Here is a 13,543-nt window from a genome sequence, read left to right on the forward strand (position 1 = left end):
CTTTGCATTTGTATCCCATTCTCTTGCCAGTATTTCTTATCTAAATGCTACCATTTTCTTGTGATTAACATTAAAGTAAACTATATGAAGTAAACTAACTATATAAAGTAAACTACAGTACTGTATATAAGAGAGCTCTGGAAATTATTTGTCACTCATTTAGTCGACAATCATCATTTAGTAATTCCTTAAATATTTTCAATATTTATTCTTGTTTGTAATGTGATGTTTTAAGTGGTATTGAAACAGTAGAGCACAGTGCAGGCTTCATCACATATTTCTCTGTATCTGCTGAGGTAAAGGTCTCCAGACTTTAGTATTTCTTAATAGAGTGCGATGATCAGAAAGATATTTTCTAGAGTTTTATAAAAAGTAGCCATAGTGTACTGAGAAAGTCAAGTAAGTGGTCTCTCTCTCTCTCTCTCTCTCTCTCTCTCTCTCTCTCTCTCTCTCTCTCTCTCTCTCTCTCTCTCTCTCTCTCTCTCTCTCTCTCTCTCTCTCTCTCTCTCTCTCTCTCTCTCTCTCTCTCTCTCTCTCTCTCTCTCTCTCTCTCTCTCTCTCTCTCTCTCTCTCTCTCTCTCTCTCTCTCTCTCTCCTCTCTCTCTCTCTCTCTCTCTCTCTCTCTCTCTCTCTCTCTCTCTCTCTCTCTCTCTCTCTCTCTCTCTCTCTCTCTCTCTCTCTCTCTCTCTCTCTCTCTCTCTCTCTCTCTCTCTCTCTCTCTCTCTCCTCTCTCTCTCTCTCTCTCTCTCTCTCTCTCTCTCTCTCTCTCTCTCTCTCTCTCTCTCTCTCTCTCTCTCTCTCTCTCTCTCTCTCTCTCTCTCTCTCTCTCTCTCTCTCTCTCTCCTCCTCTCTCTCTCTCTCTCTCTCTCTCTCTCTCTCTCTCTCTCTCTCTCTCTCTCTCTCTCTCTCTCTCTCTCTCTCTCTCTCTCTCTCTCTCTCTCTCTCTCTCTCTCTCTCTCTCTCTCTCTCTCTCTCTCTCTCTCTCTCTCTCTCTCTCTCTCTCTCTCTCTCTCTCTCTCTCTCTCTCTCTCTCTCTCTCTCTCTCTCTCTCTCTCTCTCTCTCTCTCTCTCTCTCTCTCTCTCTCTCTCTCTCTCTCTCTCTCTCTCTCTCTCTCTCTCTCTCTCTCTCTCTCTCTCTCTCTCTCTCTCTCTCTCTCTCTCTCTCTCTCTCTCTCTCTCTCTCTCTCTCTCTCTCTCTCTCTCTCTCTCTCTCTCTCTCTCTCTCTCTCTCTCTCTCTCTCTCTCTCTCTCTCTCTCTCTCTCTCTCTCTCTCTCTCTCTCTCTCTCTCTCTCTCTCTCTCTCTCTCTCTCTCTCTCTCTCTCTCTCTCTCTCTCTCTCTCTCTCTCTCTCTCTCTCTCTCTCTCTCTCTCTCTCTCTCTCTCTCTCTCTCAATGTTATGGAACTTGTTCTCCTTGATGTAAAGGGTACCAGACATTTCGATCATTCTTATCATAAGCCGTAGGCACCTTCAGATGTATTGGTGATCATTGGATTTTGCAGCAGTTAGTAAACAATCAAACTCAGTAGTTGCAGTTTTTAAAAACATAAAATGCAACTGAAACAAGGCAGAACACCTTAATTTCAGGTGTCATGCATTATTTACCTGCAGATTGAATGGGGAAGTGTTGACCCTTAGACTGTGGCCATTGACTTGCTGCTCTATTTGCAATAAACATGAAAAATGAAAACAATTGAGAATCAATAAAAAGCATCATAGGAGTCATACAAAATAGTTCATATATATATATATATATATATATATATATATATATATATATATATATATATATATATATATATTTGCATCTCCATTTTAATAGTGAAGTGATGTGCTATTAACACTGGAATTTATATTCATTGTTTACCTTATTCTCAATCTATTTTTCAAGACCTTTTATTATTACCATAACAATACTTATATTTGTATTCTGTTGAACTATCCAATAATATCTACAAAAGCAGATAGCTCCCCCACTACCACATATTATGGTAGGTTGATGGTATGTGTGTAGAAAATGGACTCCATGTATTGTATTGTTTTCATGGGTAACCTGTTTCTGCTGCATAGGTATGTTCATTATCAACATCCATAGATGCAGTTTAGGGGATTTCTTGTTGTTTAGTTCTGGTGTTATTTCTTTTATTTTAAACTTGACATAGTCACATGCTTTTGTCACAAAATCAAGTAAACTGCTGCAGTAACAAAACCCAGGAATCATTTACAAGGAGCTTGAAGATCTATCATTGGAACACAAGGGTAATCCCTAACTGATGCAGAGTTCACGGTCCGGGATTTTGAATGTCCACATTTTATGTAACACACACCATTTTACCAACCACGGTAGCCAGTTTAAGTATTCGTGGGTTTGCACAGCCAACATGGGAGAATTGCAGCCTAGCTCGGTAGGAATGTTTACCGAATCATATCTACCAAAGGGTTCGACTTGTTCACATCATCTCCTATGTGCTCCCCAAATGATATTTTATTATCTTACACCATGCCCTTCCCCCAAGACCTCTTCCTTCTCTTAATCATTATTTTTATCCTTAATGTTGTATGCTATATGACTTCACTATATTGTTGTGGCATTAGTCATCACTAGTGGTCCATGTGAGGTACTCACTCACTCACTCACAAAGGCTTTATCGCTCAAGTGTTTATGGTATACTGTACAGTACAGTATATCGACAAAATGCATTCTAAATAAGATTTTTTTTTTTTTTTATTAAATTGAGGGAAATAGTCATGTCGAATGTCTGATATTTTTGTTTCTAAAAGGAAATTGTGATGAAAATTATGTTCTACATTTTGAAGATTTTACAGTTCTTTATATTGTACTTACTATCAAAAATTAACACCAAATTGTGAACATTAATAAAAGTAAGATAGTAAATCAGTCTAATAAAACCAAATAACATAGAGTACTACACTGTATGTGGGAGATATTACCACAAACACACATGCTACATCCATAACTTGGCATGAGTTGGGCAAACTGAGAAGTTGGGCTGCCAGACATGCACTGTAATGCAGATCTGAACCTACTCTGATAGGCCTAGCTCTTATTTGTATGTTCTCTGTTCTTAAATGTGTTATCGCATTAAAAAAAAAGGACATTATTGCTAGGAAGAATGTGAAGATCAGGTGAAAGGCACTAGGGAAAACTGCTCCATTATTATACTTTTATTTATTGGTTTATGGTTTTTTCTGCTGTCTGTACAGTGTATTTTACAATATTTTTATACAGTAAATAATATATTTTTTAAGAATACTGTAGTATACACCATGTACTTATTTTTAACTTTAAGCTGTACATTATTAGGATGTTAGTTATAACTCTCAGGAGCCACTTCCCCCAATCAACCCGTTCTTTCCAATTAGACCAAGACCCTTGCCAATCATGAGAAAATTCTACACTAACTCCCACATAGGATTACTGTATACCCGTACTCTTCAATAGAGTATAATGTCAGTGTTACTAGGTTTACTGATCCATTTGCTATGCCTCACAGTATATGCAGTCAATGAGATATAGTGCTAATGTTTGGTTGTTTTTTGTTATACATTTTTTGTATTCGTGTTGTAAAATCGTGTTTAGTAATAAGAGAGAATATTTACACTTAATTTGCAAATATCTGTACTTGATGCAATTACATAATGACAAGCGTTACAGTACCAATACTTTAAATGGAGACTGTAGTACTACAGTATCACAAGAGTACCAACCATGTCTTAATATGCGTCCACTAAAGAAAAACACGATTTATTGAGCGTTAACTTCCAGTACATTGATGAAGCAGAGGTATTGTAGAGTCCTGGTCAGTGAACAGTATTGTTGTACAGTAATAGGTGTTTATTGCAGGTAGAATGCCACTTGAAATGTGTTACCCTTTTCTTGACATTAATTTCTCTGTGATACATTCCTCAATGTATATAGATAACCTGTTTCTCTTATAATGTATATGTTCTTTGATTTATATTCCATAGTTTTTCATTTGTAATTTTATAAGCATCGTCAGTCACGTACGATATAAGTACTGTACCTGTACACGTAATATAAGTTAGAGTAGCTTAGTATACGGTATTAGATATTTTTCCATGGTGATGAATGTTTGGATGCGTTCTTGTATGTTTAGCCACAAATCCATACTTTTTTTTTTACTGATATACTGTATACATTTTTATACTGTACCCCTTATTTTTTCTTCTTTATCTCTCTCTGGAAGGATATTATAAAAGCTGCTTTACAATATGCCATTTATGATAATTTTTTTATAATATTTTGGTAATTACAAGTGATTGTTATTGTATTTAGTTTTGTCATGTTTATTATGTACTGGTATTTAAGGCGGCCTCACTGATGAGAAGTTGGATTCACTTCACTGATTTTTGTTTACAGTACATGTAGTTTTATCCTCATGATTGATGGATTATTATTGTCTGATCTACTTCACTAATTATTATACTGTACTGTAATTTAGTTTGAGCCACTTCTCAGATAAATGTTAAAATTTAACCCACATCACTGATAGTCATCACAGTTTTACCTATTTCTTTTATAATTTTTGGTTTCACCCATATAGATGATAATTAATTATTACTGGGATCCACTTCACAGTTTGCCACCCTTCTCTAATGATCATTACAGTTTGACCAACATTACTGATACAGGCTGCTCCTAGTATACAAAGAAATGGTTTACGAAAACCCAAATTTACTAAGAATTTTTTTCCCATGTTACAATTTATGTAAGAAAATCCTTAAATTAAATATTTTCTTTTGCTTTTTCATAATTTTTTGCAGTATTGAAGGATGCTGAGGTGCTAACACAGGCATCTTAGGGCTTCTCTGGTCAGTTTAGAAATACAATTAAATTAAAATGCAATATTAAATTATTTAATTAAGATAAAAATTTAATAATGTTTGTGTTATGGCTCACAGGATCACTAGGTGAAGCAGGTAGTAAGAGACTTTTACTGTGGGAACAATCCTGTGTTTAGCATCCCACAGTTTAAACTGATGCTGTAGGAAAACAAAATGTGCTAGAAACATTATTTTTACTCTTATTTAATAATGAAAATATGCTAAACTAATGTAGCTTAATTATTACTAGTTCGTTTTACTTATTCACTGAAAAGAATAAAATGTTAAGTGGGTAAATTTAGCATTTTTTAAGATAAAACTATGTGCAATACATAAAAAATCAAATTCAGTTAAAGTAAAGCATCTCAAAATGTACTGTACAGTATATACAATGCAGTAGACTTACTGTTGGTACTTTATTACAAAATTAAAACTGAGGGTTTGGTTGGGCCTGGCAGTGTCACAACCAGTGGCACAGGTTCTCAGTAGCTTCCATGTCCTCCACTGCATGTACAGTGTTTCTCTTATTGTGTTTATTATTATCATTGTGTACACCAAACACTGTCTTTAAAAACATATTTTGTGGCACTTTAAAGACTTTTTCTTTCTCTTTATAATAGATGCGTACATTATCTCATCTTTTTTAATGGGAGTCTATGGGGAAATGTGCTCTGATTTACAAACGTTGATATACGAGAGGTTATTCAAGAAGAGAACTTTTATGTAAGTCAGGGAATACGTGTACACTGAGAGGCAAAATAGAAGCTCTCATTTTTGTTCATCAGTTGTTCATATTAACCAAAGATATCAGTGTTGTCAACTTGGTTTTGATATGATTTTTCATTAGTATATTGTATTTTGTCTTGTTTTCTTATTACAGTATTGTATTCTTTCATTCACCGAGGATTACAGTAGCTTTGTGTTAATGGTGGCTGTTTATGACATATTCAACAGGGATCTTAGTACTGTACTGTAGTAGGTGTGTGTTGGTCCAGTATTCAGCATCCATTTGATCATAGCTGACATTATGATCATTTATTGGCTGTTGCTTCATCATTATTTGTGTCTATATATACTTATTATTTTCTTGAATATTTTGCTCATAATTGTAATTTTTTGTATAATTTTATTTTTTAGTGTAGCTTTCAGAATTTTACTTTTACTTTTTTTTTTTTTTTTAGATAAACGTAGTGTATGAAGCAGTATCGAAGGAAGAAGATAATTTAATGTTTTGATACTGGGAGAAAGTTATTATACAGTAGTTATAAATACTTTAGTTACTGGCAGTACTTCCTAAATGAATGGGTAACACAAAACCTATCTTAATTATGATTAATTGTGGTCTGTATTTCCTATATTTACACCAATGAGATTATTTTGTAGGGTCTTAAACTATACATATATCATAGTGGAATAATTAGAATAGTTTATGATTTATATTATGTTGTTATAACTTTTTTATTATTATTATTATTAAAATCTGTATAATAAAAACTAATGGTTGAAACCAATCATCCCAGTAATCCATATGAGCTTATTGTGACAACAGACTTTAGGTTGTAAGTGAAATTAATATTTTTTTCCCCTAGAATAAGATCAGTGGTGGTTACTAGACAAGACTTGCTGTACTAATAACTGTACAGAGTATTAATGTTAGCATAAATGTGGTACAGTTGGAAAAATAAATTCGCAGAGACCCTACAAGTATAGGGTAGACAAAAAATATGGTAGGAGACGAGGAGTGGTAGGAGGGGGTAGTGGAGGCTTCGTTTGAGTGACGGGTACGGATACGTCGTGTGTTTAGAAGCGAGGTTTTTACACTGTCACCAGATCTTTTACCCTACCCTATATTTGTTGGGTCTCTGAAGTTATTTAGGTGACTATACCATGTTGACAATAACAAGAGTGGTACTGAACCATGTTGTGTACGAGTGTTAACAATTATGTTTATACCATGAGAATGTCAATATCAGTATTAATGTGGGATATATGCAGCACTTTACCTGGTAGTATTGTAGCAGTGGCTGTGAACGAGCGTCACGTTACTGATGCTGCGTTATTTTTGTTGTTGGATCTGCAGAAATTTATTTGTAATTCTGTATTGTCTACTCTGAATTTTGTTTTGCATGTTTGTCACTTAAATATTTTTTTTTATATGAAGCACAATATTTAATGATTTTTTTTTACAATTTCAATTGGTCATCATTAGTTTCATATGTTAAAAAAATGGGGTTTTCTTGTGATTTTCTGTTGAATGTGTACAGTTGCATGTCTTTTGCTTCACATGTAACAAGGTGTACAGTACCACGTTGTTCTACCAGGCTTAATGATTGGATTTCTAATATTATTTAAACTTTGGTGAACAGTATTGTTCAAACATTTTCTTGGTGTTTTCTAAGTAGTATTAGATATTCAAATTGAAATCATTAACTTTATTTTTATTGACTTGATCATTGTCGTAAGTAACTGAGTTCCTTTATACAAAGTATATACAATATTGTACTTCATTCCTCTCGTGGACCAAGTTCTCTCAAGGGCCACTGTCTACCTCTTTTACTGACACCTTATTTACATTTTCCTCCTGACTAATATTGCACCTCCTGTCTGTGCTCACATTATCACCCATTACTCCTGTTGTTGTCAGGATCTAACACCAACAAGTCTTGAGGTATAAAGACCTCAGCATACCCTAAACTTCAGTGGGGAGGACTAATTTGTGAGTGAGTTACATCTTCCCATTATACAAAGCTCTTTGAGGGGATTTCAAGAAGTAACTGTCGTCATTTAAAGCAGAAGGCTGAGAGTCATGATGTTAGTTAGCTTATGCATACCATACTTGTCACTTCAGGCACAACCATTAGCAGTCATTCTAGACTTCACTTCTCAGTTGTAGCCGCTGTTACAAGTCGAGCAGATACCTCCCCAGTTTACTATGTCTCCTGGAAGGGAGGTAAGTGTGTCTTGCCTCACTTTCCTCACGCTTGAACAGTTGTCTGTGTAAGCTTCACAATCCTAAACATTAGTACAGTATAACAATTGGCCTTTATTTCTTTTATGTTGTAGGAGTTGTTTACATTTACTAATGACTCACTTTGAATTGACTGTTATGTTTGTTTGTATTTGGGATCATCATACTCTCACTGTCAGTTAAGCCAAATTCAGATTTCACACAAAAGTAACTGGCTAATGATAAAAGAAATCTCTCTGGTGATCTGAAATGTAATTACACAACTTCTATTTAGGATAATGTCTTGGAGGGACACTGGGTAATGAACAGACCCAGTCATTTTGTTTTTCAGACTATTTTATACTTCTTTAATTTCTTTAGTGAGGTTGTAGGAGAGTCCTTATGTAATCTGTTTTTCAGCTTAGATTGAGTAAGGTCTTTAAATCTAAACTGCCCACAGAGTAGATACTGTACTCCCTCCATCTCCGTATAATTCCTAAAAGGAACATTAACTTAGGGCATCTTAAGACCCAACTAACTTAGGTAAACACCGTAGGAGGAAATGGTATATAGTACAGTACTGTATATATATGGGCCACCATCTTTGATTTCAAGACCAATGTGTCATTTTGATTTTGCCTTCAGCTGACATTTAAAGAGAATGGCCAATGCATTGCTTTTCTTATCCATAAATCTAATTTTTTTTATTTTGTATTTACCTTTTTTTTTTTTTTTTTAATATATTGAAAAGATATTAAACCCTAATCTTTACTGCTAACTGAACCTGTAGCATTAACTTATGGTTGGGTGTGAGATGGTTATAGAGTGTAGTAAAGAAGAGGTTAATGCCACTAAAGACAAGTATGAGCGTTTTCCACTGTTGATTTCTCCATTTGGGTCATTGATTATGTTGTTGTGCAAGGGTCTTCAAGTGATCTTTGTTTTATATGAATCAGTGACTTGAGATACTTTTGTTGTCCAAGTTTTCCATAATACACTATGTTTAGTACAATATAATAATGGTATGCACAAGAATAAAAAACAAATTATAGTTTGTATAATATTTCACACATTATGTATGAGGAATATAATAATTTGTTTGGATGTTCTGCAGGTACTGGAAAGCTCACTCAGATCACATATGGTCACACTTAAGTATCTTCAACACACACACACACACAGAATATCATGATAGCATTGTTAGAATTGAAGTTAATAGGTATCATTCATAATTTCTTTGTCATCAGTGAAGTTATAATTGTGAGGCAAAGTAATTCATTGTTTAATATGAAACTTTGGGAGGGATTATTATGGTCCTTCATCTGTTAGGACACCAGAGGGACACAAAATCTTCATACAGTACCTTTACAATGCATAAAGTCTCTATTATTGTATATGGTGAGATATTTTGCATTAGAGAGCAAAGCTAAGGCAGCTAAAAAGGGTTAGGGCAGTGCTCATCAAACACTTCTTTATAATATTTTTTACATAACCACTGAATGCCTGATAAGTCTACACTGTGTCATTCATGTTGTAGGTATTCAGTATCTCCAACCAGTCAGTGATCCTGCATCCCAATAGTTACCAAGCTCCTCCTCCTCACACAGCCCCTCTTAGTGTTAATGTAAGAAACAAGTCATCTGCCTGCAGGATCATGACCCCCTTTCCCACATCCAGTACCCATATCTCTGGCCTTATCACCGTGTAATGTAATCTCGTCGGCTTGACACAATAAAGTGGAAGTAATGGTGTTGCTTGAATATTATTAGCCTCTGAACTGATTAAAAGATCAAGGAAAAATAATAGTAATCAGGAGCCTTTGAAGTGATGGTACGACATACACAATGACAATGAGGTACAGTATTTAATCTGACAATTGATTAAGATGTAAATTTTACTGGAGTGCTTCAGGCTAAGTGGAGATTTTGATCTCCACTTAGGCTGACAGATCTATAGCAATGACAATTAAACACATAGACCCCCTACCACATTTTCCTCAGCAAAAAAAGAAATACTGTACCTTGCATAATTAATACCCTGTAACACACACCACCTATAGTAAGAACAGATGACGGGTGTAAACATCATCTTTAAAACATAATTACAAGGATTATAACATAACCTACAAATTCAACCGTTAAGTAGGTTTCCTCACTCGAATTGAACGATGGTAAGGTTCCTCTTTTAGGGGTAAATCAGAGTCAAGTAGGTCCTAAGGGATCCAGTTGATATTTCAAAGATTTTAGCACATGCTGTAGTTTCCAGTAATGGTTTCTATGGGCAATGAATCTTTCCATTTCCCTGGGGAAGCAAGATCGAGTGTAAACACAGGAAACTCACAGCCATCTGGATAAAGCGGATAAGCAAATTAGGAGTGACACTCATCAGATTCACCAACTCTACCAGTGGGTTAGATTTATGCACAAACTTTTGTACTAACACAGGAGATGAGAGCCAAGAAGGAAAGAAAAATAATCTTGAGGTATCTCATTAGTAGCAGTTCAATAACACCTCTTGAACCATTGTGAAAAGGAGGTGAATCAAACAACTAAGCTTGTGGGTCATAGAAGGACATTCAGATACCTAGATAACTAATTACAATATTATAAATTCATTTTATTGTAATTACAGTATACAGTAGTTAATTTTACCGCCACACCACCCCGTTAAGTACTGCACTGCGGTGTCCCTCAGGACTCATTTAATTTTAAACTCAGGTTGAAACATGACCCCTCTCCAGGGGAAGATGTTGTTTAATAATACGGGAGTCAGCCTTATTGTCATCCGGTGCAGGTGTGTTGTTTTATCTCATATGGGGTCGATACTACTTCATTTTGGGAAGAGCAAACTTTTGATACTGACTGTACATGTGCGTCAGATGAACCTATTAGGCAACAATACCCTACCAATGATTCTTTCCATATACAGTATACAGTACGTGAAACGTAAGCCAACATCACCAAGTACAGTAACTTCCTGAGCTAAAGGAGATATTCAGGGTCAGTTCTAGGAAACAGCTGACTAATCATAAACTCCCAAAACCTTAAGGTAGATGTAAGTTTATTCTGGTAATATTCACTCTTCAGCAACCATGTCATCTATTGTACTTAATGTGTACATGTGTGTAGTGATTAAAATACAGGGAGGACCAGCAGTACTGACGTCATTTGCAGCACAGCTTCTTCGTACTCGAGGCACTCGTCATCAACCACGTGGAAGGAGGCCATGAGAGTACAATTAGGCAGGATATATATATATATGGGTGCATGAAAAAAACTCAATGGCTGATTGAAGTTTTTGGAAAGTGCAGCAAGAACCCATCCAGCCACTTCAGAGTGGGATGGCTGTTCTGAGATTTTTCACCAAATTATTAAAAAAGTCTCCCTATGTGCTACTAAAAGTTTTGGTCCACACACTCATGCAAACATGCTGCATAATTGAGTTTATAACATTTACCATGCAGCATAAAGAGGTTAGAGGCCTTTGTGTTATGGGAGAATGTTAAAAGTTAAGACTGGAAAGCAAATGAAGTAGCACTAAGGTTAGCAAAAACTTCAAGAGAATTACTTGAAGTTTACTAAGAAATTTGGTCACAATTAGGGATAATAAATATTAATGGACACAAGTTGATGGTCAGGGGAAGCCAGAGATTGGGTTGGATGAATGAAATTTAAAAAAAATGGGTCCTCATAGAGATGCAAATTTTTTGATTGATAAAAACAGTCCGAGAACGTTTTAGAGTGGAGAACTGTGGTCGCCAAACTCCAGATATGAAAATGGTACTCTGGTTGGTTGAATAGGATACTTACAAACTGCATAAGTCGTGACCAATCGCCTAGGCAGCTAACAAGCAAATCAGTGGCTGAGAAAATATAAGTAAAAGTAATTTATAATTTCACCATTTATCAGCTTACTGGCTATTAGTCCCATCTTTTATTACTCTATGATCTTTATTGTCCAGTACTATTACAACAGGAACCTGTAGTGTCATTCCTAAACTAACCTGGTAATTACTGCCGGGTACAAGCACGATCTATTGAAACACGCGATCTATTGACTCACTTTAAATTAAGTTTCCAATTTTTTGTGACTTTGTGACACCAAATACTAGTCGAAGTGGTTGTCAGTCAGACTTATTCATGTAGGACCATTATTTGACTGCATTGCGGCTACATTTGGGTAATTAATGGGACCGTAACCAGACCTAATAATTATGACCCTACCTAATCTACATATCTAATCTAAACTTGTGGGGTTATGAGATATTGGTTCACACTCAGGATGGGATGGAGAAGAGCTCACAATGTGCTCACTGCATACATATTGTATTGGATGTACAATGCAGCTTATTTGCTGGGTAGGCAGCATGGTAACAGCGTTGAGTGAGAGAGCTGGTTATTGAGGTGCCCAGAGTGAGACACCAACGAGGCGCGTAAAGGTCGCCGAGGCGGGGAACGCCAGGCTGGTCGCGAGGAGGAGAAGAGGTGTTGCTTGCTGGTGGCAGTGAGTAGAAAGGAGCTGGTCACCAGAGCTTTATCTTGAGGCAGTGGTAAAGCGTGCATGTCAACCATATGTCCATTAAGTGAATGGCTTATATATTTTGATAAAATACCTATAAGTAACCTAAATAATATTTAACTAAGTCATATGTTGTATATCCGTGCTTGAAATATTAATCACGTGTTGGTTGTACAGTGAGCAGTCGTGTCGTCAGACTATTGATTGTGAAGATAAATTCTCCAAATTCGGTTGGTGGCAATAATAAAATCAATATTGGATATAGAAATTTTAATAAAATAGTTCACATAATGAAACTTCTGTATAGTCAATAATGACAAAATGAATATTCGTTATAAATTATTAACAAAAATTTAAAAGAATGAGTTTCAGGATTGATAGGAACCCTAACATATTGGTTTTGATAGGTTGTAGTGGAATCTCCCCTACAAATTAATAGTTTGTCGCCGAGGCCGAACCTTTTCGAATTCCCAGCCTACACCTCCAGAGCACGCCTATAGAGGCGGGGTCAACTATCTACCCACGCCTTATAAGACCTGACACCGCTGGCCAGCCTACTTCTCCAGCATGCAACACCTACTCCGCGCCTGGCGGCTCCGGCTCCCGCCCGGCGACCTTGGCGTCCCTCAAGCTGCGTGTCCTCACTCTGGGCACCTCACCAGCAGCTCTCTCTACTCAGCGCTTGTTACCATGCTGCTGCCTACCCAGCAACAAGCTGCATTGTACACCCAATACAATATGTATACAGTGAGCACATTGTGAGTTTTCTTACTCAATGCCGACCGCTGCTGCGGTATCGGGATGACGAGCAAGAGGCCGTCAAACTCTTCGTAATGATAATTGCTTGAAGATCTTCCCAGCTGACAAAGTCTCTGATATCGCCTGACTGACTGATGCGGCCAAGTCTCCAATGTCTCTGACGGTTGACGATTACGATTGCGGTGATCTTTCTGGGAAATGTGTATCGGTGCGTGAATAATAATGAGGCAGAACGATGATGTGAGGATTTACCGGTTGAAACCACTGTGACAATTTACCCTTATCAGTACCTGACCGCTCGCGGCGATATCGGGATAGCCGAGCAGGGGCGTGGAATAACCGTACTTGGTGCTTGAAAGATCTCTTCAAGCGGCCAGTCTCCGATATCTCGCCTGACGGGTTGATGCGGCCGAGTCAAAATGTCTCCCCGATGGTTGACGAGTGCGGTGATCGT

This window comes from Homarus americanus, unplaced genomic scaffold (genome assembly GCF_018991925.1).
Source record: "Homarus americanus isolate GMGI-L3 unplaced genomic scaffold, GMGI_Hamer_2.0 scaffold59578, whole genome shotgun sequence".
In the NCBI taxonomy this organism is placed as follows: domain Eukaryota; kingdom Metazoa; phylum Arthropoda; class Malacostraca; order Decapoda; family Nephropidae; genus Homarus; species Homarus americanus.